We start from the raw sequence: 24,238 nt of genomic DNA, 5'->3' as shown, positions 1-24,238 counted from the left end.
GCCTAAAAGACCCATCTAGTAAAATGGGGGCTCTAACAGCTCAGACACAGAAGCATTGGTCTCATGGCTGTCTCCAGTTTTGTGGGTTTTGTGATGACCATTTTGAGAGGTTTCTTTTCTAGAGGGGAGGGAGCTGCCTCCTGAAAGACCAATGATGCAATTTCCCAGGGAGGAAAGTGAAGGCAGTAATTAATGGCTTTTCAAGATGTAGACACAAACACATAACTTTTCTATACACATAACACAAAACACTTCCTCTTCTCAAAAATGAAACTCTATTTTCTGCCGTCTACTCTTAGCCTTTCAATAAACAAATTATGACCTCCTTTAAAAAACTCTACCCAGGGTGCCTGGGTGGCTCAGTGAGTTGGGCGTCTGACTTCCACTCAGGTCATGATCTCACGGTTCGTGCGTTTGAGCCCTGTGTCGTCGGGCTCTATGCTGACAGCTCAGAGCCTGGAGCCTGCTTTGGATTCTGTCTCTCTCTCTCTCTCTCTCTCTCTCTGCCCCTTCCCCGATTGTGCTCTCTTTCTCAAAAATAAATGAACATTAAAAACAAGCTAGAAATATTTCTACCCTGACTTTTGTGATGGTCAGGAAGCACAACTCCTCAAAGTCTGGAGCTATCATGGGTTTGGCTGTTGATTTTTAATGGCCCCAAACAATGACCCGTTAGCTGCTCTGACATTGGGATGCTGCTGGCATTGGATTCTTACCTGCATGTACCAGGCTTACAAAACACACTCTACTGTTTCATGCGAAAGAACTGGGGCGTGATCTAGTAGACCTGACAGTTTCAGCAGAGTATGGGTGTAGTGACCGGGGAAACAACGCTGCATTTTCAGGTAGCAGGCAGAAGATAAAGCTGAGCCAAATGTCACCATGAGCAAAGAGGAGCTAGCTCCAAGGAGAGGACCACTTCCTGAGGAGCCATCATAACCTTAAGCTGGTCATGCTTTATGTCCTGAAACAAGGAATGAGGGACTTGGCCTCGGTAAGAGGGCTGTTCAGGGACGGTCTGGGTTTTAGCAACTTACCCCTGCTCTCAGTGTCATTACTCGTTAGCATCTTGTGCTCAGGACGGAATACATTCGGGTTTCATCCCACTGGAAGGTAAAGTGGACTGGAAAAGCATGGACTCCCCAGTGAAACATTTCGGCTTCTGAGTATTTTCCTATTCTAATTCAAGTCCCTCCACTGGCGACCCAAAGGGACACTCGCCATCTCAAATCACGTGTTAAGAATATCTTCCAAGTGAATCTCCAGTTTGAATACAGGGAAAATCAAATCCCACTGCAACAAAATCTGTGTAAATTCATCAAGTGTTAACTGGCACTAATTTAGGAGCATAAGAGCTCTCCAAAAATGATTTAGCAGATCACTTTCTTCCAACAACATTAATGAGAAATAAGCTATCGTAATTATTTTACACCTTTAGTAGTTACAATGTGTTTGTTATTTTCTTTTTGTTTGTTTTTTTTTTTACATTTATTTATTTTTGAGAGACAGAGGGAGACAGAGCACAAGTGGGGGAGGGGCAGAGAGAGAAGGAGTCACAGAATCCGAAGCAGGCTCTAGGCTCTGAGCTGTCAGCACAGAGCCCGACGTGGGGCTTGAACCCACAAACCGCGAGATCATGACCTGAGCCGAAGTCGGACGCTCAGCCGACTGAGCCACCCAGGCACCCCATGTGTTTGTTATTTTTGGTAATGAATTGTTACATCGTGCCATGTGGAAAATTTTCCAAATTTTACTATGTCCTAAATTTTCTCCAATTTAAGTATTCAAGAATAGGTGAGTACCAATTAATATTTTCTCCAGCTGCACAGGTAACTTCCAGCTAACAATGACTGACCTGATCTTAATTTGGACAAGAGATCTCTTTTCTTTCTCTTTGCCTAAGTGTCACGTCTTACATTATCTTCATGGATTTAAGATTGGTTCTGTATTTTTTTCAGCACTCATGATCAGGAAAATAGTAACAAGCGTTTGGTCACCACCCACCACTTGATTAACCTCACATTTCCCTATACAGGCGAAACCACAGCACAAGATAAAATGAAAAACCGTGATATCAAGGATAAAGCAGATTCATAGATACTACTGGCATTAGTACGTACTTCGACTAGTACATGAAACCGGTGTTGATGGGTCTGCATTCCCTCTTACATTTTAAATTTGACCCTTCTAGGGGCGCCTGGGTCGCTCAGTCTGTTAAGCATCTGACTTTGGCTCTGGTCACGATTTTGTGGTTCGTGGTTCGAGGTTCGAGACTCGCATCAGGCTCTGTGCTCAGGCTCCGAGCCCAGGGCCTGCTTCGGATTCTGTATTCCCCCCACCCCCTCTGCATCTCCCCTGCTCACGCTCTGTCTCTCTCAAAAATGAACATTAAAAAATTGTTTTTAATTTGGCCCTTCTAAATTCACTGTTTCTCCAGAAGAAAAGTGAGTTTAAGACTGACTTCACCAGTGGCATTATTCTGTACTGGACAGGTCCATAGTTTTAATTTAGTCACTGAGAAGAATTTGCCACCAGGAGAAGGCACTGTTTTCTGTGGGGTTTTTTTTTCTGTTTTACTTTTTTGGGCTTCAAAATAATGCCTGGATATGGATGGGGTGATTATTACATAAAGCTCAGATATACAAAAGATAGCTTGGTAAAAAAAAAAAAAAAATTGAAAGCCACTGCAAAAAACAAAAACAAAAACAAAAACAAAAAAAACCCTGAGGATTTAAATAGAAATACCTAGAAGATAGGTTTCTGAAAAATGTGTCTCACAGAGAGAGAGAGAGAGAGCTGGGTGATATATATTTTCTGATGACATATTACATAATTTAAGATGATGGAAGTTAGAGAAACAGGCATGGCTTCTTTAATTTGATATACAAAGCTGACCTTATATAATAGGGCAAGTAAGAGTCTGGGCCCATCAGGGTTCTAGTACACCTACGTAATTCAAAAGAATACTAGGCTCCTTTGTTCTTGATATTTAGGTGTGGCTAACGGAGTGGTGTTTTTTGTTACTAATTACTCTCTGGCTAGAGACTCAAAAGGTAGGTGCCCTGCTTCTTTTCAAGCTGCCTGATTACTCTGACCTTATTTGACCAGGTATATTTCAGGCTGGGGAAAGAAGGGATACTTGGGATAGAAAACTCCAACGATGCTCCCCTAGAATACACTAGATATCCCTGGCCAAAATTTCACCACCACACACTTGCTGTGATCCATAACACAGGCATCGTGTGAAGGACCCAGCATATATGGGACACCTTTCTGCTGCGCAGCAATCTGGGATTGTTTTAATGCTATTCAGCTCATCTGGAGACTGCAAGAGGAACCAGAATACACCTTTCACACAGATGGAAAAGAAGTGGAAGGATCTGTGTCTAGTTCCACACTAGAAACGTGGAGCACGAAGCCAATAATCTTTTGGTTTTACTTAGACATTTCAGATTTGGTATTGCTTGAATTGTCCTGATATTATTTCAGTTCTTTATTACCCTTTCCAATGCAAACCAATCTTCATCTTCTAATTATTCCACAGAATTCTGAGATGGTGACAAAAGAATAGTGAGGAGGCTCTTGTTATCTTTAACTCGCCTTCAAACCAAGTGCTTCGAAGCATGCTTTTAGAAGACCCATGGAGAAAGGGTATGGACCTGTGAGGAAGCTTTGATGTTAATATGTTTGTTTCCCAAGTGGGAAGTGTCTCCGATTATTCTGCAGACGTAGAAGAATGGGGGATTCTATTATGTTATGTTTGTAAACAATACCAATTTACTAAACCAGGTCCCTCCCCTGAGACAGCTTTCTACAAAGGATACTATTAATGGATTGCTGGTTCAATCTGCCTATGATGTCATTATTTCCAAGATCTTGAAAGAGACTATTTTGTTCAGGGCGGCTGTAGGCTCTATTTCAAGAATTGTACAAAAGCACCATTATTCCCCAGGAACCCAATCAAAACACTGTTTATCTTTAAAGTTTAACTGTTGTCGTTCACTTCTGCAACACAACAGAAACTTGCAAGTGAGTGGCACGTTGGATCTAGCCACAGGCCATTCATTTCACTTTTAGAGCTTGGCCCTTAGCATCGTGGAGAGAAAGCAAACTTTAATGGACAACCAGCCACAGTTTATATCTGCTCACAAATTGATTTCATGTTTGGCTATTAGGTTTTTCAGTGAGAATTCAAGTGGCTTCTGCAGATGGTGTATATTTTTGATCCAGCCCTTGGGACTTAATGTGGCTTACCAACGTTCTGTAATTGTAATTGAAATTCATCAGCAATAAGAAATAAGCCTCTTGTTTCATGATAACCAAGGAGCCTGGACACCCCTTTTCCAGAGTACTAGGAATGATTACTTCTCTCTTTCCCTGCCTCCTTATCTTTTTTTCTCTCTCCACTCCACACTCTACCATACCCCACCCCCAAGTGTGAGGGCAGGCCTGCACGGGCAGGCATGTGCTCACAGGCACATACTCAAATACACACACACACACACACACACACACACACACACACACACACACTGCACAGCCTTTCAGTGACTTGCGTTTTAACAGAGATTTGGTGGAAAGCATTTTAATCAAGATCCATGGCAACTTTAGATGAAATGATTAGGCATTATAAACAACTGCCATTAATTTCTCATTCCTCAAATTGCATTCTCTTAATCTGCGCAGGGCCACACTAGACACCCAGAGAATGCTCAGTAGATTAAAAGAGAAAGCCACCAACTTGCAGGTTCCGGGAGTCAACAGGAAAGACAGATGATCAATTATTCTCTAGCTAAGATGGCCAAGATTCATGCTATGGCATAGGTGTTGAATTAAATACAACCAAAAACGCCCATTGTGCCCATTTGTCACGGGTGCTCTACCCAGGTGTGCGAAGGGTGAGAATCCAGAAGCACTGACCCTACAGTTTTCAAGGCCATCTGTTAAGTCACAAGCAACTGAAATAAATGTTTTCATCAGATCTGGTGCCATCAGAGACAACCCCCATGTCTGTATCATTTTGTCTGCTTTCAAAATCTAAATAACTGTTTATTTGCATATTTCCCCAATGAGAAACACATTAATACTGGCCTCCTTTCAAAAACAAAAGCCCAGGCCAGCAGATGCACAGCCATGATCTAAAAATCCCAGAGGTAAAGTTCCCAAACCACCAGCCACACAGAGTTATGACTACAGATCGGTGAGCACACCAATATTGCTTAATACCCTCTTCGTATCAAACTAGAGGATCTAACACAGAAATGAGACATAGCCCAGGGGAAATTTCCAGGGGGAACTCCCTAACGTTTCTGAAGAATAGGGTTGCAAGACATCTCGAACTGATCAGATGACAGCCAGACTGACAAGAGCACAGATGAAAGGAGATGGATTTTAGGATCTCAAAAATATAGTAAACAAGTCAAAGAACTCTGTGTTAACACATGTAACAAAACAAGAGAGTATTTCAGATTTCCAGAGTTCAGGAACTCTTTAAAAAAAATTTTTTTTTACATTTATCCATTTTTGAGAGACCGAGAAAGACAGAGCATGAGCATGGAGGAGCAGAGAGACAGGGAGACACAGAATCGGAAACAGGCTCAGGCTCTGAGCTGGCAGCACAGAGCCCGACACGGGGCTTGAACCCACGAACTGCGAGATTACAACCTGAGCCAAAGTCGGACGCTTAACCGACGGAGCCACCCAGGTGCCCCTGGAATTTGGGAATTCTTGATTAACAAAAACTAGCTCTAGAGGGCAAGAAATACCGAGTTTTTTAGTGGCAGATTCCAGACTTGAAGGTAGTTCATAAATATAGGTTTAACATCAGCCAATGTCTCCTTAGTGATATTGATGCTGGGCTGTTCTTTGTATTCAAGGAGGAGGTTGCTTCTTTTCCTACCAGAAGAATGATGTATATGCTGAATTATACTTTGGTGGTGGGGAAAAAGGGTTCGAGAGTTACCTGCTGGCTCCTTCCTTGGCTCCCTTGTGAATAAAAGCACACATTTTCAAGATAGCTAGCTGAGACTCCAGGTATGGACTGTGACTGGAAAACAAATTGTGCTTTGCTAACCAGCCTACACGGGATACTAAACCCACTCATCTTGGACACATTATTAGCAACTGAACCAACCAGCTTATGACTGATAACATGGGATGTGGTGGACTGTTTTTAATCACACACACACACACACAACACACACACACACACACACACACGAAAAATCACCTAGTCTTTCATAAAGGGGACAACGTATTATATAATTTGAAAGACATACTATACATTGCTTTGCATTTCTATAGCCACCTGCATCTGAAGATGTCTAGCGACTTTTCAGAGATTAATTCCCATGATATGCTAGGATGCCAAAAGAGAAGGGAAAGGACATTCATCTCATTTTACAGGGAGAATGAGCCAGATCGGAATCTCCCAGCAGCTCCAAACCCATACTCCTTGCATTCCTAAGCTAGGCGAAGGAGGGACAACCCAACCACTAACAACAGGCAGCCGGATGGGCCCAACTTAGCATATCCATCATCTTGTCTCAAATTGCACATAGTTATTATACATGTCATTCCCCCCACTAGATCATAAGCTCCTTGAGGGTCAGGACCCCTCAGTCATAACTCTATGCTTTCACACTGCCTACCTAGTACGGGGCCGTGTTCCCAGCTGGAGTTAAATACGCACGTCATGTAATAAACAGAACTCTATACATTCTAGGCATTTATTGCAGCTCTGAGTAAGTTTTTCATAATGTTGCAAAAGCCTGTATGCCCACTCAAAGCAGGTCTGAGCCAAGAAGCCATGGTTGGAAGAGCCGGCACCAGCCTAACTGCCAAGCAATTGGGCACCGTGTAGAAGTCAGCTGCCATCTGATTATCAACACCTCATTTTTTCACTCTACCGATCGGTCATGCCCAAAGAGCTTCCACTCTTATTTGAGCTGAACACTAGCATGGTGAAGAAGGGTGTACCATCCCCATTGTCGACATGAGGGATTTACAGAGAGCACAGGTCGACTTACCCAGGGTCACAAAGTCAAAGAATGCTGACGAGAATCTCAAACTCTTCTCAATCAATTCCCCTTCCATCACACCGATACAACGTGTAGCCAAGTAAACGACCCCCCGACATGCACGCTCTTCATATATACACTTCTGCCTTCTCCAAATATTCATACGGCAGTTCTAGCTTTTTCATGTCAACACACTTGAGGCCGGTACTTACTGATTTCACCTGCTTTTCTCATCCAAAGACCCAAGGCTAGGTGATTTCCTGACAGAACTCCAACAGGTTTCGTTGGCCAGTGGTACCAATTCTTAGACGGCTTTGTTTTGGAGCTCATCTGTTCTGGGGCACTCACCAAGGGAACTCTGCTATCAGAGACAGGGGTGTGCTGTTTCAGAGAGCCTCGCCTGGGAGATACCATTACAGTGTGTAATGGAGGGAAGCCATTTCTCAGATCGTTTGATCAGGAGGAACTGAGCTGCTTGTTAGGCAGATTTGCAGAAGCAGCCGGACAAGCAAGGGAGGCACTGGCTCTTTTTACAGCCGCCTAGTTTCAATCTTAGATCCTGCAAGAGATAGCTCGCTCCTGACATACATACAGGCACAGTCACACAGGATACATTTGTGTTCTCTCTCATACACACAAGCAAATGAGGTCAGTTCTGCTGTGGTCCTGTTCTCTGCTAACATCTTTAATGAGCAACTTCCATTGTTTTCAGCAGGAACTTGACATTAATTACATTCAATAAAGCCAGCATATTATGGTTGCAAATTTCAAAGATAGGTTGCCAACAAGAAAGTGGATACATAGATCCCAGCATCCAGACTTCATATACTGCATATGTCATGTGGCACAAATAGTCCTTTTTCGAGTGGCTTAAGTTTCTAAATGTATGCAGCACCATACATTAATATTCATTGTGTATGCTGCATGAGCTAATGCCAAGAAAATGCTAATGATCATCTGATGTGTATTTATATTTGCAAACTGATACATTATTACAGGTTTCAGCTTTTCATTTCCAACACTGATGCTTCTACGAAGAGAGAATAAGATGGGGAAGGAACAGAGGCAGAAAATTTTTTAAGCATAAAAAAACCCAAAACTGAGTATCTTGAAAGATGCCTCAAAGTAATGTGTGGGAAAAGGAAAAGAGAAGCAAAACCTAGTAATAAAACATTTCCTAATTCTCAAAACAGAACTTAGTATCCTTGGAAGCATTCGGATGGAAAAAATTAGATGCAAGCGGACATGGTAAACCAATGTCTTGAGTCTCTGGGGTTGTAGCTGCTCTCTGTTACTATGCATGGGTGATAATTATACCTTTCCCTGATCCACTCTAGTGAAAAGCCACAAATTTCCTCAAATTCGGGCCTAAAAATTCAATCCCCAAATGTGCTAAGGCTTTCTGTATACCAAACAGATGCCTGGATGTTGTTTTCCAACCTGTGTACCATGGCTCATCATTGTAGGTCTTTACACTGCTCTCAACTGCTCTGTCCCCCAAACCGGTTTTCTGCAAGAAGGCGACCATTGTGTATTTGAAGAGGAGAGACACTTGGGTTCAGTTGAGACCTTGCTATCATTTCTAAAGCAGGAATTTAGATCCAGTTGGCAAAGTTAGTATTTGGCAAAATGAACGAATGAATGAGCGAATGGCATCCTGTCAGAACTGGAGGTCAAAGAACTTGGCCTGGCATAAAATGCTGTCACTCTTTTTCAAGCTTTTGCCCCTTGACCTCAGTTTATGTGTCCACATTTTAAGAAAGCAGAATGTGCATGTCAGCATCTTACTTGGGGCCCACGGTTAAAGAAGCAGAAATACTACCTATTAAAAAAAGGGGGGGGGCTTTCCTCAAATATCGGAGGAAGAATTGGATGCCATACGGCCTACTTTCCATCTATCCCACTGCACAAATGGTAGATTAACATTCAGTTGGCCGTAGCCTTCTTTGTAGGAATTCTCCATCTCCTACCTCCACCAAAGACCATGTTTTGGTCTTCACAAAACTGGCCACAGGTCTGGGGAAAAGATCATAATCCACCCTAAGAAATTCCTGATCTAAAGGAAGACCTCACCACTGAAAACGCTGGTTTTCCCCACTTACGCAGGCTCATAGTTTACAAGTTGTTGGATCTACCAAGCAGTCTGTCCTCCTTGCTGCCCATGACTCTACTACCTGGCCGTAGCTGCCACTGTCCGCTTATAGAAGATACGGCTCACCACTGGTTCCTGCCGGAACTGATGACCTACTCCAGCATATGTTCGGCTCTTCTTCCTCGGTGCTCACACACACAGAAGAAGAGGACTGTCCTGTATGGAAGACTTTCTGTGGCCCTGGGAAGCCCCAGGGTTGAGACGACGGGGCCCAGCCCTCACCTCGAAGGAAGGTAGGGCAGCCTGGTAGGAAAGCTGCAGATAAAGCAGAAGCAGGGCTTGGTACAAGGAGCTGGAGTCAGCAGACCAGAGGGGGAATCAGGCAGTAGCTCCTAGATTACTCCTGTGAGCCTGGACTGTGGCCTAGCACACGTTCTGACAAAAACTTGGGTGGGAAAAAGGACTGGAAGGCTGGAGTTCATAATAAATTATATAATTCTGCGTTATAACTCTGCGTCACACAATGTTTGTCTCAGAGTGCTCTTTCTCCTTTAAGACTGAGCATAATACCCTTGCCTGCACCCACAGTCATGTCCGCCAATCGCCAGCTGGTTTTGGCCTTCGGTGGTTTGTCTCGGCATGCCCTACACTCTCCTGCCCAGCTTAATGATAAGGGTCTACAGGCTATACAGCTGCATAAAGAGAGGACAAGAAAAGATCTTATGCCAGCTGAACATTGCTTCTTATAGGAAAAGAAACAAATTACATGCAGTCTCCTTGTTAGTTTCTGGTCGACTTTTGTTTCAAAGAATGCTGAGACCAAAACAGAAACCTACTACCCTTCAAGAGGTCAGATTAGATAGTAACTCCAAGAATATGCCTCGGGGCGCCTGGGTGGCTCAGTCAGTTAAGTATCTGACTTCAGCTCAGGTCATGATCTCACGGTTTGTGAGTTCAAGCCCTGTGTCAGGCTCTGTGCTGACAGCTGGGAGCCTGGAGCCTGATTCGGATTCTGTGTCTCCCTCTCTCTCTCTGCCCCTCCCCTGTTCATGCTCTGTCTCTCTCTCACTTAAAAATAAACATTAAAAAATTTAAAAAAAGAGAATGTACCTCTTAAGTAACCCACCTATGCATGCACCCATGTATTCAAACAACAAATACTGATTTAAGCTTATGTGCCAGGCACCATGGCACGCAGTGGAAGGTAAGAGATAGTTAAACGCCTGGTCCCGAGTGAGATTATAGGCTTGAGTGGTGAGCTTCCTCTCTGGATGCATATTATATATATAAAACATACATGAAATATACAGACAAAAATACAACTACAAAACAACTATTTTGCATGTGTATTGCCAAATGTAGAGTGGTAAAAAAAAAAAAAAAAAAAAAAGGAGGGACCATGATCGTTCACAAGAGGGCAAAACTCTTTAACTGACTACTGTCTTACTAGATGAGAAATCAGTGCCAATAATCATACTTCCATGCATAAGGGAAGTGTTTGAAATTGTCCCAAAGAACATCACTGCCTTGCCTTTTATCTCCATGCCACCAACATTCACATGTACCAGGCGCTGTGTCAGGTACAGAGGGTGTATGGAGAGAGATAAAGACCAGTCCCTGTCTTCAAAGAGTTCAGGACAACAGACATGCATAATAGGAAATACAATGCAATGAGACCCTAGGCATAGGAGGCTTTGGAGGGACAGAGAAGGAAGGATAACATGTCCCCAGAGGGGTCAGAGGATACAGCACTTGAGCGGGGTATTGAAGGATGAGGAGGAGTTCACCAGGATGTGAAAAGTGAAAAGCATTAGGTTGGTGTAGGCCATTATTGAACAGCATATTCCAACCAACAAATACTCCAATCATGCTAGAATAGAGTTGGGGTGCCTGGGTGGTTCAGTCGGCTAAGTGTTCGACTCTTGGTTTTGGCTCAGGTCATGATCCTATGGTTTGTGAGATCGAGCCCCACGTCGGGCTCTGCACTGACAGCGTGGAGCCTGCTTGGGATTCTCTCTCCATCTTTCTGCCCCTCCCCTACTCACACTCTTTCTCTCTCTCTGAAAATGAATGAATGAATGAATGAATGAATGAAAAATAAATAAATAAATAAATAAATAAATAAATAAGACTAAACAATTAGCTTAGAATGGTGGAAAAAATACTAGCCAAGCTGGCAGACTGATAACAAATACAATTATGTTGGGAGCCCTTCATATTAGCAGCCATGAAAGCACCAGTATTAATCATATTCCCACAAGAATAATAAGGACAAATTGTTCTAATGTTTCTGGCCAATATGACAGTATTTGTGAGTTGCAGAGAAAATACATTTCAACTCTTATATAGACTTTACAAACAAACATAAAAATTCTACAAAAACCAATAAGTATCTACAGATGGATCTCAAATGTGTAACTTTTGCAAAAGTCAACATACAAAGAAAAGAGAACACAGTGACATGTCGTATGTTTCAGCAAAAATTAAACTAGGAATATCTAGCGGGAAGCAACACAAATATCTACCCATCTCAACTTTGAGAGCTATAAATCACATAGCAAGTAATAAAAAGCCGGAAGGAACATCCATTCATAGGTGGTGGAGAAAATCTCTCTAGCTATCTGGCCCTCTCAACAGAGATGCCAAGATGAAAGACGATAAATACAAACACGACAGCTGTTCTACCATGTTCATCTGGCTCCATGAAATGGTTCAGCGGAGAGCTGGACATGTGGGGCTGCAGATATTAATTTAAAGACCACCGGCATGGGAGCAGGTACAAGTGCCCAGGAAGAGTACAGAATGAGAGGGAAGAAAAGGCTTCTGGGGAACACCAACATTTAGGGGCTCCAAGAGGAAAAGGAACCAGAGATCCCTGAGGAATGTGGTTAAAGAAATGGAAAACTGGGTATAAGACATTCCAGAAGCCAAGATAAGAGTACTTCACTTTGAGTATGGCTATGAGGCAATCAATCAACCAATCAATCCTACACAAAGGTCAAAAGCCCTCCACTTTGGGTCCTCCCATGTTCTCCCTAGAGTTTACTAAGGTTGATGTCAATGTGTAACTTTTGCAAAAGTCAACATACAAAGAAAAACCACATTGACACGCTGTATGTCTCAGCAAAAATTAAACTAGGAATATCTAGTGGGAAGCAACACAAATATCTACGCATCTCGACTTTGAGAGCTATAAACCACGTAAATTTTCACGTCAAGAGAAACAGCCAAGTGGCACCCGAGGTCTGTGGATGTGCTTCAGAAGGTTTTAAGAAATCCCAGACTCTGGGGGCACCTGGGTGGCTCGGTCAGTTAAGTGTCTGACTCTTGGTTTCGGCTCAGGTCACGATCTCAGTCTCCTGAGTTCGAGCCCCATGTTCGGCTCTGCGCTGACAGTGCAGAGCCTGTTTAGGATTATCTGTCTCCCCCCTCTCTGCCCTTCCCCCGCTTGCATTCTCTCACTGTCTCAATCTCTCAGGAATAATAAGTAAACATTAAAAAACTATTAAGAAAAAAAAAAAAAAAGAAATCCCAGACACTGAATATCTGCTGTTACTTGAGCAGAATGAACAAAACTACATGGCGTGCCTGGAGAAAGATTTTCCTTTTGGTGGTCAGTAGTGTCACTGTGGCCACACGTCACTCAGCCTTGCTGCAAAGGGTACTCTTATGAGGTCACATTTGTTGCACTCTTGCAACCATGTTGGACGTTGTACAGGATGCAAAGAAATACAATGTGATAGCAGAAAAAGCGTAACTAGTGTTCACATTTTTTCCCCCATAAGGATTATGCTCAGTTCGAACAGCTCTAATTTGCTGACTGTAGCCCCCAGAGGCTTTGCCAAGCAAAGATGCAAATGGTCAGTGTGGACTGGTACCATCTCAGCCTAGTACTGCTGCTAACGAGCTTCATGACCTTGGATACACCCCTTGGCCCCTCTGAACCTACTTCCTCATGTACAAGAGGGGACTACCTCCACTAAGACATTGTGAGAGTCAAATAACTCACATGTGGGAAATGTGTGGAAGCAACTCAAGATATTCTACCAACAGAAGAAGTTTACAGTTACTACCACAGACCTCACGAGCCACAAACCAAATCGCCAGCAATCAGTGAGATCTTCTGCCCCAGGCACTCTGGTAAGAGTTACTCTTGTACAAGTTCACGTAACTTGCATAACCACATTAGGCATTCGTATTTCCATTTTGCAGAAGAAACTGACCTCCAGTCACCTGCTGAGGTTGTAGAGGGGAAAAGTAAGCCTACAATCCCCTGTCTGTGGGACTCCAAAGCCCACGCTCCGATTTACGCTTCCTCGATCACACAACGGTTTCACGTGGTATGACATGTTCTGAGTTACTCACAGCCTTTGCGTGGACATGAATGTTCCTAGGGCTTCACAGTGGACTGTGTCTTCACTGTGGGGTTTGGGACCAAAGCCTGGAAATGGGCAGTCCCACAAAGCAGACATTTCAGCATTAGAATCAAGGGCAGAGTGATGTCTGCAGTTAGAGAGCAGACTTCCAGCTCCACCGGTATCAGGAGTCTCTCCTAGTCCTCTCTCTCAAGTTTCTATACCAGCAAATGAAGGGGACACCACTGAGGACTCCATGCCGTCAAGGGGAAAGTTGTAGGGCTCAAGGGGACATTGACATGAGCCAGAGACATTGCCGTGGCGGCCAGGTATGCATGTTCCGGAATGATAAAGGAACGGAGGCAACTCTCTATAGATTAATTCTATTTGTCACTCCTCTTCTCAAATGGGGATGAGCACTGACTCCTAGCTTGTGGTTAAGCAGAACTAGAAGGAAAGCAGGCAACAAGTCCCACGAAAATCAGGTCCTTGGCTGCAAAGAACCATGCTCTGTCTCTGTTCTCTCAGGATTCTGTCCCTTTGATGGCACCTACCTCAAAGGGCTGTGGTGAGGATAATAAGATCATTTGTTGAGTACTTCCTGTAGGTCAGACATTGTGCTAAATATTTTCATATGTTATCTCATTTCACGCTCATAACAACTCAGTGAGGTAGAGGCTATTAGTGTCACTCCCATTTTACGGATGAGGAAACTGAGGCTTAAGAGGGATAAGTAATTGACTCAAACAAGGTTCTGCAGCTAGGAGGTGGCCAAACTGGGATCCAAATGTTCGTCTGCTGACTTCAGAGCTGGGGCTCCCGATTCCTCTATCATAATGGATGAATGGGTCATTAACTGTTTTTCAAAGTATAAAATACATCAATGCAAAGGGGTGGGTCTACGCACTGAGCACTACTCAGTGCATTCAAGTGAATTCAGGCAAGTGCATTTTTTTCCTTCCTAAAATTCACCCAGTCCCGTAAAATTATGTAAATTGCTTCTGGGGACACTCAGCGTTATCGACAGAAACGATCAAATGTAAATTTGCCAGGCTACTTCTCTAAAGCCATCTCTTGGAGGAGGTGGCAGCTAAATTTTAACTAAGTACAAAATTTCTGTTAAGGTCTACAGTTCACTTTCCTTCCTCTACCTTAGGCACAGTGACAAAGGGCTCTGTCACACACAATCGTCCGGAAAGACGGCATATCTCTGTGCTAAGCAAGAGCTCTATGAGGAGGTTTGCTTTGGGAAATGACTTCCCTAAATCCTGGCTGCTGTTCCCAACCACTCCTGGACCCTCAAGGCCTTGGGAGCTTGAAGACCACTGGGTTACATGACAAAGATTCCTGCAATCCCATGTTTGAAGACTGTGGCCTGGTGATACCCTTGTCTGGTGACTTCATCTTTCCCACTGGAATGCAAGTACCTCAAGGGCAGAGTACGTTTCTTTCTTCCATCTGAATCTCCTTCTGGGTCTAGCACTATATAGGGTCCATAGCAAATTCTCAGTCTAAGCTGGTAATGCCATGAGAATTCTGGGATTGAGGAAGAGGGGCACTGGATCTGTTCTGACATGTTGGTGTCCACCTACTTCTTTCAGTTTCTTAATGAAGTTTCACAAGTAGCTGCTCTGGGCCTGGCATCATGCCAGGCATTGGGAATCCAAAATAAGTAAGATGATGTGGTCTCTGCTTCCCAAGAAAGTCTCAATCTAATCTCAGGTGTACAGGGTAGTATGTGGTATTCCAGAACGAAGGCTTCTTTCCCCATGGTGCCAGAATCCATATCGAATGGCAGCTTGGACACACTTTGCTCCGGAGAGATTTCAGCAGGGGAAGCCATGGACTCAGGAGGGTCCTACAAGGTGCCTCATGCTTCTAAATCTCTGGTTGGGAACTAGGGGTGGCACAGGACCCTGGCACCGGGCTCCTCATCTACTGGTTCACTCCTGGGAATTGTGCTTCTTTTTACCCTCTTGCAGGGAAATCTACAGTCTGTCTGGAGTGCAAGGAAGTTTCTTCAGCTTGCCTTTATCCACGCCTACTGAGAAATTTCCTCTGTTAACTTGTTAGTAACAGCTGTTGAAATTCCAATGGGGTCTATGTATGCACAAGCACGCTCAACAGAAATTTCTTTTATCATCCAGCTAACTCATTAACCTTTCCTTTCTCTTGCTTGAATACCACGTCCCAGGGTTGGCAGGGTAAAAGCAGACCTAGGCTACATGAGAGGTGCCTACTGTAATCAGCATGGACTTCTAGATCACAGGCATATAAAATCACAGACACATACTTTTGCCTAGGAAACCACTGGGCATGCATAAGGAAACACATTCTTTACCCTCCCCTCCCCTGGGGAGAGAAAGGAGTTCACACGTTAAGCCATAAATTTCCAGAAAATAAACCATGTAACCTCCCACCCTGTTTGGGTAGACTGGCTGAGCCTCTCTATTAGAGAGGATTTCTGTAAAAGAAAATTATGGCAAAAGGATATAAAATTTGATCTGTGGGTTTGAGCTTTTACTTTTTAATCCTAGATATCAATTCCACTCCTTTCTGCTCTAGAAAGATCTAGTCCCACTGGTACCCTGGCTCAGACCAACACTCTTCCTGTGGCCACAGGTTGCTGAAAAACCTTCCATAGCAGGGGAGAGGAGAACATTAGTGGTAAGTAGGAAAAAAAAGTGACAACCGTGATCATGAGCTACCTGCAGTGGGGGGGGTGTTACGGTGTGTGTGTGTCAGTGAGAAAGTGTGTGACTGTGGCCATATCAGTGTGGGGGCATGTATAAGAGTTAGGGAATGGGTGGGAGTGTGGGAGAGGGCGGGGTCACTACACGCACACGTGAATCACAGACATGCATGAGTCGGATCATCTCAGTGAGGCAGTGCAGGTCAATGTCAGGGTGAGTCTGTCGGGGCCGACGGGCCCGTGTGAGAGTCCAAGGAAGAGTCCGTGACAGTTCAGGCGAGTACGATGAGCTAGAGTCACGTATTTAAGCATCGATGACCGCACGGGAACGCAGGCCAGTGTGAGCAAGTGTGTCAACCTAAGGGTCGACGTCGCAGAGTGGATGTGAGCGTGAGTGAGCATGACTCTGCACGGCCATTCGTGGGGTCTGTAGCTGCCTGCGTGTGAGCGCATGAACGTACTTATGGGCACTGACAAGCGGCAGTATGAACCGTGTGGGCTGGCCTGGTGTGCGCCCGCGTAAGCGCAGGTCAATGACTGCACAGGACGCTATCTGCGTACTGGTGCGAATGCGTGTAGCAATGTAGGCGGTGGGACAGCACGATAGTACGGGAGTGAGAATGCGAGTGTGCGGCAAGTGGGACGGTACCGCTGTGAATATGGGTAATGCAGAAATGGCAGTTAGAGGGTGAAAGGGTGTACATGTGAGCGTAGGGGAGTGTGAGTGTGTGCCTGTGTGCCGATGGTGACGTGCGGGAGTGTAGGATGTTGAGCGTATTGCCGTGAATGTGACAATATGTGAAAACGTGCAAACGGCGGCATATCAGCACGGGTGGGCCCTAAGTGTGACCGTGTGTTCACGCCAGCTTGCACGAGTACTGCATGTGAGTGGGCATATGGGGGTGTGCGTCCGTGCGGCTGCACGCGTGTGGCCGCGTTTGCACGCGAGGGCAGGGCGACACGCGTCGGCGAAAGTGGCTGAGTTTACCAAAACTGAGTGTGGGTGTCCACATTGGAGGCTGTATACCTGTGAGTTTGGAGTGGGCAACGGGTCTCAGTGTGAAGGTGAGCGACTGAGCGTGAATGCGTGTCAAAAGGAGCGTGTTTCCACGTGCAAGTGTGATTCTGCGTGAATGTGTCAGAGAAGGGGAGGCTGGGCCGGTGCTGAGGAGGAGTCCAAAAGCACCTAATCCTGAGTGTAAGACTGTAAGGAGGCACAAAAGCGGAAACGGCGAGACCACCTTTACGGTATGAGCATGCATACGTGTGTGTGTGTCCCTGTGAGGAGCCGCGAGTTGTCTAAGTGTATTACTGTGAGGACGAAATAGTGACAGGGCGAATGCGTTAGAGTGCATAAAACTTGGATACGTATGGCTGTATGAGAAATGGGCAGGGGACAGTCAACGTAGGTCTGTGTGTAGACCGTGTGTGAGTGTGGAGGAACTGGAAGGTTGAAGGTGATTCTATCATCACCTGTGTGGACATGAGCGAGAAGGTGTGACTGTGAGCGTGCAAGAACGTAAGAAAACGTAAAGGTGTGGGTGGGTGAGAACGTGTGGCCAGGGTGTAGGGCAAGTGGGAGTGCGTCAGCATGAGAATGTGAGTATATAAATGAGTGTGGTAGCAGGAGTGAGCCTGTGTGTAGTATGTTTGTAAATACGACTGTGAGTGAGGGTGAGGGGGTGGGAGCGATCATCCCCACGAACATGTCCAGTGTGAACAGTGTGAGTCAAGGAGGCATAAGGACTGTGTGAATGTCCAAGAGTACATCAGTATGCTTATATGAGAGAGAGAGAGAGAAAGAGAGAGCACTCAAGAGTACCAACATCATTTGGGTTGCTGAGACACTCTCGAGAAAGTGTCTTTCCTCCCAAAGCCACAGCACGTGTCCAGTTACAGGCAAGTTACGTAGCCCCTTCTCAACCTCTGTCTCCTCCTCGTGGGTAGGACAACGATTCTAGTACCTACCTTGAGCTAGTATCACTTTTATAATCAGGAGCAAAAAGAGTAACTATTAGAAAAAAAATACCTACCTTGCAGAATTACTGGGAGATCAAATGGTCTCATGCAAATAAAATGCCTAGCACAGGGCTCACAACAGTAGACGATAAATACAAATTATTATTGTAGCTGTCACAGAACACCCAGGAGAGACCCCGGGGGCTTGCTTCTTACTTTAGTGAGTTCTAGTTACCTTCTGTCGCTCCAGGTCTATAGAGGATCCCCTACCGCGGCATCTCTAGAAAGCTGAATACATCAGTATCGGCAAAAGGCTGTAATTTCACACCCTCCATTTCCCGGCCGAAACTCTGGAGCTTCCCCCTCATGAGAAGGCATCACAGAAACACCTGCCACTGGGCTGCACTTTGCCTTTGTCCTGTAGGCCCAGGGCAGGCAGGCTCAGTGGGAAAGACACTGGCCCTGCATTTTCCCTATTGGTTTTCTGTTTCATTTCTTTTTCTTGTTGGGGGCTTTCTAGTTTCGTTGGTTTGGTTGCTTTTGACTTGGGCATGTTGAGAGACGGCTAGGTAGCTGACAAGGAGACAGATACAAGGCCAGACAAAGAGAGGGACAGGTAGCTGGACGGCAGCATATGGCAACATAAGGCCAGATGGAACAGCTGACAGAGGAAGGCATAATGGCCGCCTGACAGGAAAAGGGTAGATGATCAGAGGCAGGCCAAGGAACCTGAAAGATGTGGAGAGGGCGAGCGGGGCCCCAGTCAAAAGTCTGACAGGGGAACCATCAGTCGCACTTGTGAGAGAGACTAGAAGCCTGTGAAATCTAGTGCGCACACGTAGTTTGTAGTCTAACCTACCTGCCAAGATGAATACTCCAGAAACCGTGCAAGAATTACTTAAGGCAGTAGAGAAGCAAGGGCCACACCACAACATACTACAGACTCAAGTGTCGTTGGAGAGCTGGGGGAGAAAGCGTTCCAATTGGCTGGGAAGGCAGAGGGAAGGTTCTGGAAAGTTTACGCCCGCCAGGCCCAGAAGCCGGGATAGATGGGGTTGGGGTACACTCTGACCAGGAAGGTAAAATCCAAGTTGTGGAGGAGAAACTACAGGAGCTGATTGGTCACTTAGTGGCATGTGGCTTAAATGCCACCTTGACATCAGGAAAGCAGGAAGAAAGGAAGCGGCAGATTGATGGGAAGCGTGTCTGTGGTTCTGCTGAAGCTCTTCGGTGGAGCTTGAGCATTTGCAACGGACTTGGCAATGACTGCTAGGTTATTTCTCCTCCTCACCCTACAATGTAGGTCAAGGCTGTCATTCCTATCCACATTAGAGATGGGCGAACCAAGAAACCAAGGGCAGCCATAAGGGCCACAATCCCCCAGGAAGGAGGGGCTGTGCCCTGAGGCCTGGCTCTGAGGTGGGGTCAGGGTCTTTCATACTGGGAGCTCTGGTGGCAAGGTGGCATTTACCTGGACTTGGAGATCCCTAACTCCCTGCCCTGGAGTCCATTACTCACCTCTCACCGCCACTCCTGCAGGACCTCAGCACAGGTGGGTGCTGCCCATGAGAAGGGGCCGGGCTGCCTTCAACTCCGACGGACTGGGTGCTGGGCACACCAGTTGCCACAAGATGCAAGGACTCAGCTGCTCTTTCTTGGGGGAAACCTGCCAAGAGAAGCATCGTGGGGGTGCAGGAACCTCTTTCTCCACCTGCTACGAGTCCCTCAGCCAACCCCCGCAAACATCACACTCACACAACAATGGATTTCAGAAAACCCCTTGAGAAGGCAGAGAATCAGACAGGGGAGAAAGCATAAAAAAAAAAAAAAAAAAAAAAAAAAAAAGGCACTGTTGTGTCAGAGTCCAGAAAGGGCACTGAAGTGCGAGCTTCAAGTTGAGACCTGCTGTCCTTTCACCACTCTGGATCTGCTTGCTAGCTCATGGAAAAGACCGGCCCTAGTCACCGTGGACGTGTGTCCTCGGGAGGAATAGATCAAACAGGACGGATGTGAAGTATTTGCATTTTCACAGGGGGTGGTATTGTCCGGCGTACTATAGAAACCTGAGAGATGACGGCAAATGCAGGTTGGCTCTGAGGATACCTGAGCTTCCTGAGGACCCGGCAATACTGATGCTGTCGATTTCACTTCCGTTGCTGTTTACGGAGGCCTATTTCATGCCTCAAGTCCAAGTCTCCACCTCTGCGTCCTTCCCTTCTCAGCGACCTCCTTCACTGCCTTGGGGGTGGGAAGCACTTGGAGGGTCCCTAGTCTGCTACCATCTCACAGCTGCTGAGGACCTCAGCCTCTGATCCTAACAGGGAGGTCTTCTGTGGTCTTTCTCAGATTTCTTAGGGTGACTATATACTGGGGTTTTCTTTTTGGTGACAGTTTACCCTATCTTTTCCACAGAGGTTTCCATATCCAACCATGGAGACAAGGTCTCCAACCCTTCTCTGTTCTGCCTTTTCCCACAATCACTCGAGCCTCTCAAGAAGAGACCAATATTCCCTCTGCAGTCCTTCCCGCCCTGCCCTCTCCTTCCCTCCACGGTGTCTATCCTCACAGAAAAGCAGCACCTATATGTTATATCCCAACAAAGCCAGACCCAGGTAGCACACGTTCTATTAGAAGACACCGAACGCACAAGGTCCTAATCCAGAGACACGGATGGATGGATATGCAAAGATAGAGACAGTAAAACTGAAGCCTCAGGGAGCCAAGAAAAGCCCCATGATTCCCAATTCCCCCTGGTGAATAAGAAGACGAAGCCATACCCTAGGTCTGCCACTTGCTCCTGGCAAGACTCCAGAGCACGTCTGTCTGTCTGTCCCCCAGCGGCCCTGGCATTCCCTGAGTGCTTCCCACTCGCACACTCCCAGCAGCATTTCCAGATCGCACCCACTGGGCTGCGAAGTGGTGTGCCCAAAATCCCTTGCTGCATGAGCTCAGCCGGCAAGGGGGGTGGGGTGAGGGGAGGTGAGTGCCGGCTGCCAAAGCCCCAGAAAGAGGCAGGACTGGAAGAGGGCTCAAGAAGTGTGGCCACAAAAAGTCTCCTGAGCACGGGGACGGCACCAAGCACCCACGGGAGTGGGGAGCAGCGCCAGAGGGCCAGGTGCGGGGCAGTGGATGCACCAGCCCAAACCGACCAAGCACCTCTGGGCTTCTGCGCAAGATCAAGAGCTGTCCTCAGGCCTGCCTCCCCCTGGCTTTAGCCTCCGATGAACTGCAGGGCGGCCTACTTCGAATCCCCCAATTGCACAGCTGGAGCCAGTGCAGATGAGACTGGCAGGACGCAGCGCTCCACCTGGTGGCCACACTCCTCTGGCCTGTCTGCGGGGTGAATTTTGTTGGGGAGTGCAGGGATGTGGCCTGTGTGTGAGTACATGCCGGCTCAAGTATATCCATGCCGCTTCCTGCACTCACTGTATATGGGTGCCCTGTGTGCCTGTACCCTGTCGTGTGTGCGCCGTGTCGTATCTATGCCATTTTGTGTGTGCCCAGTTTGTATCATGTTGGGTGTGCGTGCAGTCGCGTTTAGATCATGCATACATATACGGTGTTGGTACTGTAGAGTGTATGTGCCGTGGGGCTGCACTGTGTTGTGTGTGCACTGTATCTATTCCGTGCTGTGTGTGACATGCATCTGATCCACATCATGTACCATATACCATACTACATACATACATGTACCATATACCGTATTATGTGTGTGTATCATGTTGCATGTTTACACGCCTTGTGTCTGCACCTGTGGCTTAGCCTCCTACCGGAGGATGGGCCAGGGATCAGTGTACCCACTTTGTGCCTACCAGCACCCCAGCTTTGCTGCATTCCAGTTTCCTGCCAGCCTCTCTGTCTGGGGACTAGGGCTGCCGCTTTGCTGGGGGGAGTGTGGGGCGGGGGGAGCTGTAGCCAACCGCCAACCCTTCTCTCTAGCACAGGGCCCTCCCATGGCAGGTGCCCGGCCCAGCACTAAAGATGGTGGGGAAGGAGTTCTGGAACCCTTTTCAGGCCCAGAGGGAGGAAACTAAGCACTAGGGAGATGGCTCTCTTGCTCAATTTCCAGCCCCATCCATACAGAAGGACCTGCAAGAAGCTGCAACTGCCTCAGTTTCTCCAGGCCATTTGGAAGGACTGGAGCCCTTCTCCACAGGGAGTTAACAGCTGCACAGGAGATCAGCACAGGCCTGGAAGCTGGACCAGGGGATGCATGGGGAACTCTGCCAGTCATGTCCCTGTTGAGGTCACTAGAGGGCGCGATTGTGTTGATGGTTAGGGGTAGTGTCTCTTGAGGATGCAGAATTCCAGAAAGTCTACCTGACTCAGAGAGACATGAGGGAGAAGGAAGGAAAAGGATACACGTCCTAAGCAGGCCTTCCTTTCCTCTTATCCCAAGCCCTTCTGTTTGGAGGCTGAGTTACGGAGTTGAAGAAGATCTGCATAAGATCCCCAAAGAGCTTTTCAGGGCCTTGGTTACAGGGTCCCTAGCAGATTCTCCACTTGGACTTCTCTTCTCCCCTCTGTGTCCCATTCACATGAAATAAAAATAAAACCATACTGCTAAAAGAAATGAAATATGTATAGTGGTTGTGGGGTTTGTTTTGTATTATTTTCCCCCAAACTGGAGGGCATATCAAAAAGTGTGATTTGAAAGGATAAATGGTTTGGGCGGGGGGTGGGGGGGATGTTGTCCTAACGGGGACCTGCCTTCATGACCCAGAACAAATGGACCCACTTCCTAAAATGTCACGACCATCTCAGAAACCACCAAGTCCAGTGCTGTCATTTGAAAGACAAGGCGAGTGAGGCTCAGAAGAGGGGCAGAAGCAGACCAGAACACTTGACTTCTCTGACTCCTCAGGTTTATTCATTCCATCCTGGATCCTGGTCCTCTAGTCTCTAAAAAAAAAAAAAAAAACACCTCCTTCTCCAAATCCAGCCTCCTCCCAGCTCATGGCAAAACCCTGGCCCCCGGCTCCACTGTGTGGGTTCCAAGACAGTCCTATTCCATCTCAATGGAAAGGCCCAGGCCTTTCTGTGACCACACCTTGGGAATGATCTCCATTCCTCACCACTAAACCGTTCATTTCTTTCCAGTGTGCAAGGTCCGCCTCCCCCATTTTGCTTCTCACCCGCGCACACCCAGCTGTAGCTATGCCATTCTGCCCCTCGTTATGTCCCCAGGGTGCAACACAGATTGCCCCAACCTGCACATAATTGAGCGAACGTGCAAATCAGACATGGATCCATTGCACTGATTAACATTTCCAATTAAACTCTGGGTTAGCCTGGGTATATGAGTGACTGGAGCAATCACTGGGTTTGTAAGTGCAAAGGTCTTCCAAAGGCGTGGGGCGCACCAGGAAGTGACACATTTCTGGAGGGAATGGAAACAGAATGCCAGGTCCGGGGGTTCCTTTGGTTCTCTGGTACCCCTAAATCAGATTTGAAGTGTATAGCTGTTACTTGCTCAGAAGGCTCCAACTTCACACCAGAAATGGAGGGCTCTGGCCCTGCCAGCTGCTGCGTGCTCTTTCCTGCCCACTGCTGGAGAAGCCGCATAGTGCCGAATTGGCAGGCTAGGCCACCCCAGGCCCTGCTGACGGAACCTCCTAGCCTCAGGCGGCGGGGTGGAAAGGCAGGGGCCAGCAGGGCAGCTGGAGCTTAAGCTGCCCCCCCCCCCAGATGCCTCAACAACTGCACTTACCTTCAAGGCCAGTGGCTTTCACCATCCCATGGGCCCCTGGAAGGAGGGCATTTTTTTTTTTTTTTTTTTTTTTAGCACAGGCAGGTACCCCCATGCCTGCAGCAGGGACCCCAGACCTGGCCCTGGCCCTCCCCATATAAAAACAGTCAACCTACCTGTGTCTCGGGCCAATTCAAATCTCCCCCAATCCCCTTTGGGACCCTGCTCCCCGCGCCCCCCCCCCTTCTTTCTCCTTACCCAGGAGGAAAGAGTCATTGTTGAGTCCACCGTTCACGGAGTTTCTTCTCCTTCCTATGACCAAAGCTACTAGCTCCTGAAGGCGGTTACACAGTTGGGAATGCTACCAATTCCCTAAATATCAAGAAATTGTCCCCCTAAGTATGGGCTGAGGCACCCGTCCAAATTTTCCCA

The 24,238-nt window shown here is 46.7% G+C and overlaps 1 protein-coding gene across 23 annotated transcripts in view; it reads right to left on the bottom strand.

Annotated features, from left to right (window-relative positions):
- The window catches only part of PAK3 (p21 (RAC1) activated kinase 3), a 250,077-nt gene that overhangs the window by 92,492 nt on the left and 133,347 nt on the right, over positions 1-24,238 (bottom strand). For 5 of the 23 annotated variants that reach the window (XM_045472391.1, XM_045472388.1, XM_045472392.1 and 2 more), the window contains 3 exons: positions 24,065-24,178; positions 20,083-20,180; positions 19,636-19,783 (listed from right to left, as the gene is read on the bottom strand). The exons of 7 other annotated variants lie outside the window; for them this stretch is intronic. The gene's annotated coding sequence lies outside the window, so the exon portion shown is untranslated. Of the gene's footprint in view, positions 1-9,121; positions 9,210-9,237; positions 9,408-19,635; positions 19,784-20,082; positions 20,181-20,894; positions 22,649-24,064; positions 24,179-24,238 lie in introns of those variants that run through there. 11 more of the 23 variants (XM_045472394.1, XM_045472400.1, XM_045472406.1 and 8 more) reach the window with 7 other exon arrangements.

The sequence above is a fragment of the Leopardus geoffroyi genome, chromosome X (genome assembly GCF_018350155.1).
Source record: "Leopardus geoffroyi isolate Oge1 chromosome X, O.geoffroyi_Oge1_pat1.0, whole genome shotgun sequence".
In the NCBI taxonomy this organism is placed as follows: domain Eukaryota; kingdom Metazoa; phylum Chordata; class Mammalia; order Carnivora; family Felidae; genus Leopardus; species Leopardus geoffroyi.
The sequence above is the reverse complement of the archived record's forward strand: the minus strand, read 5'-3'. Positions and strand labels throughout refer to the sequence as shown.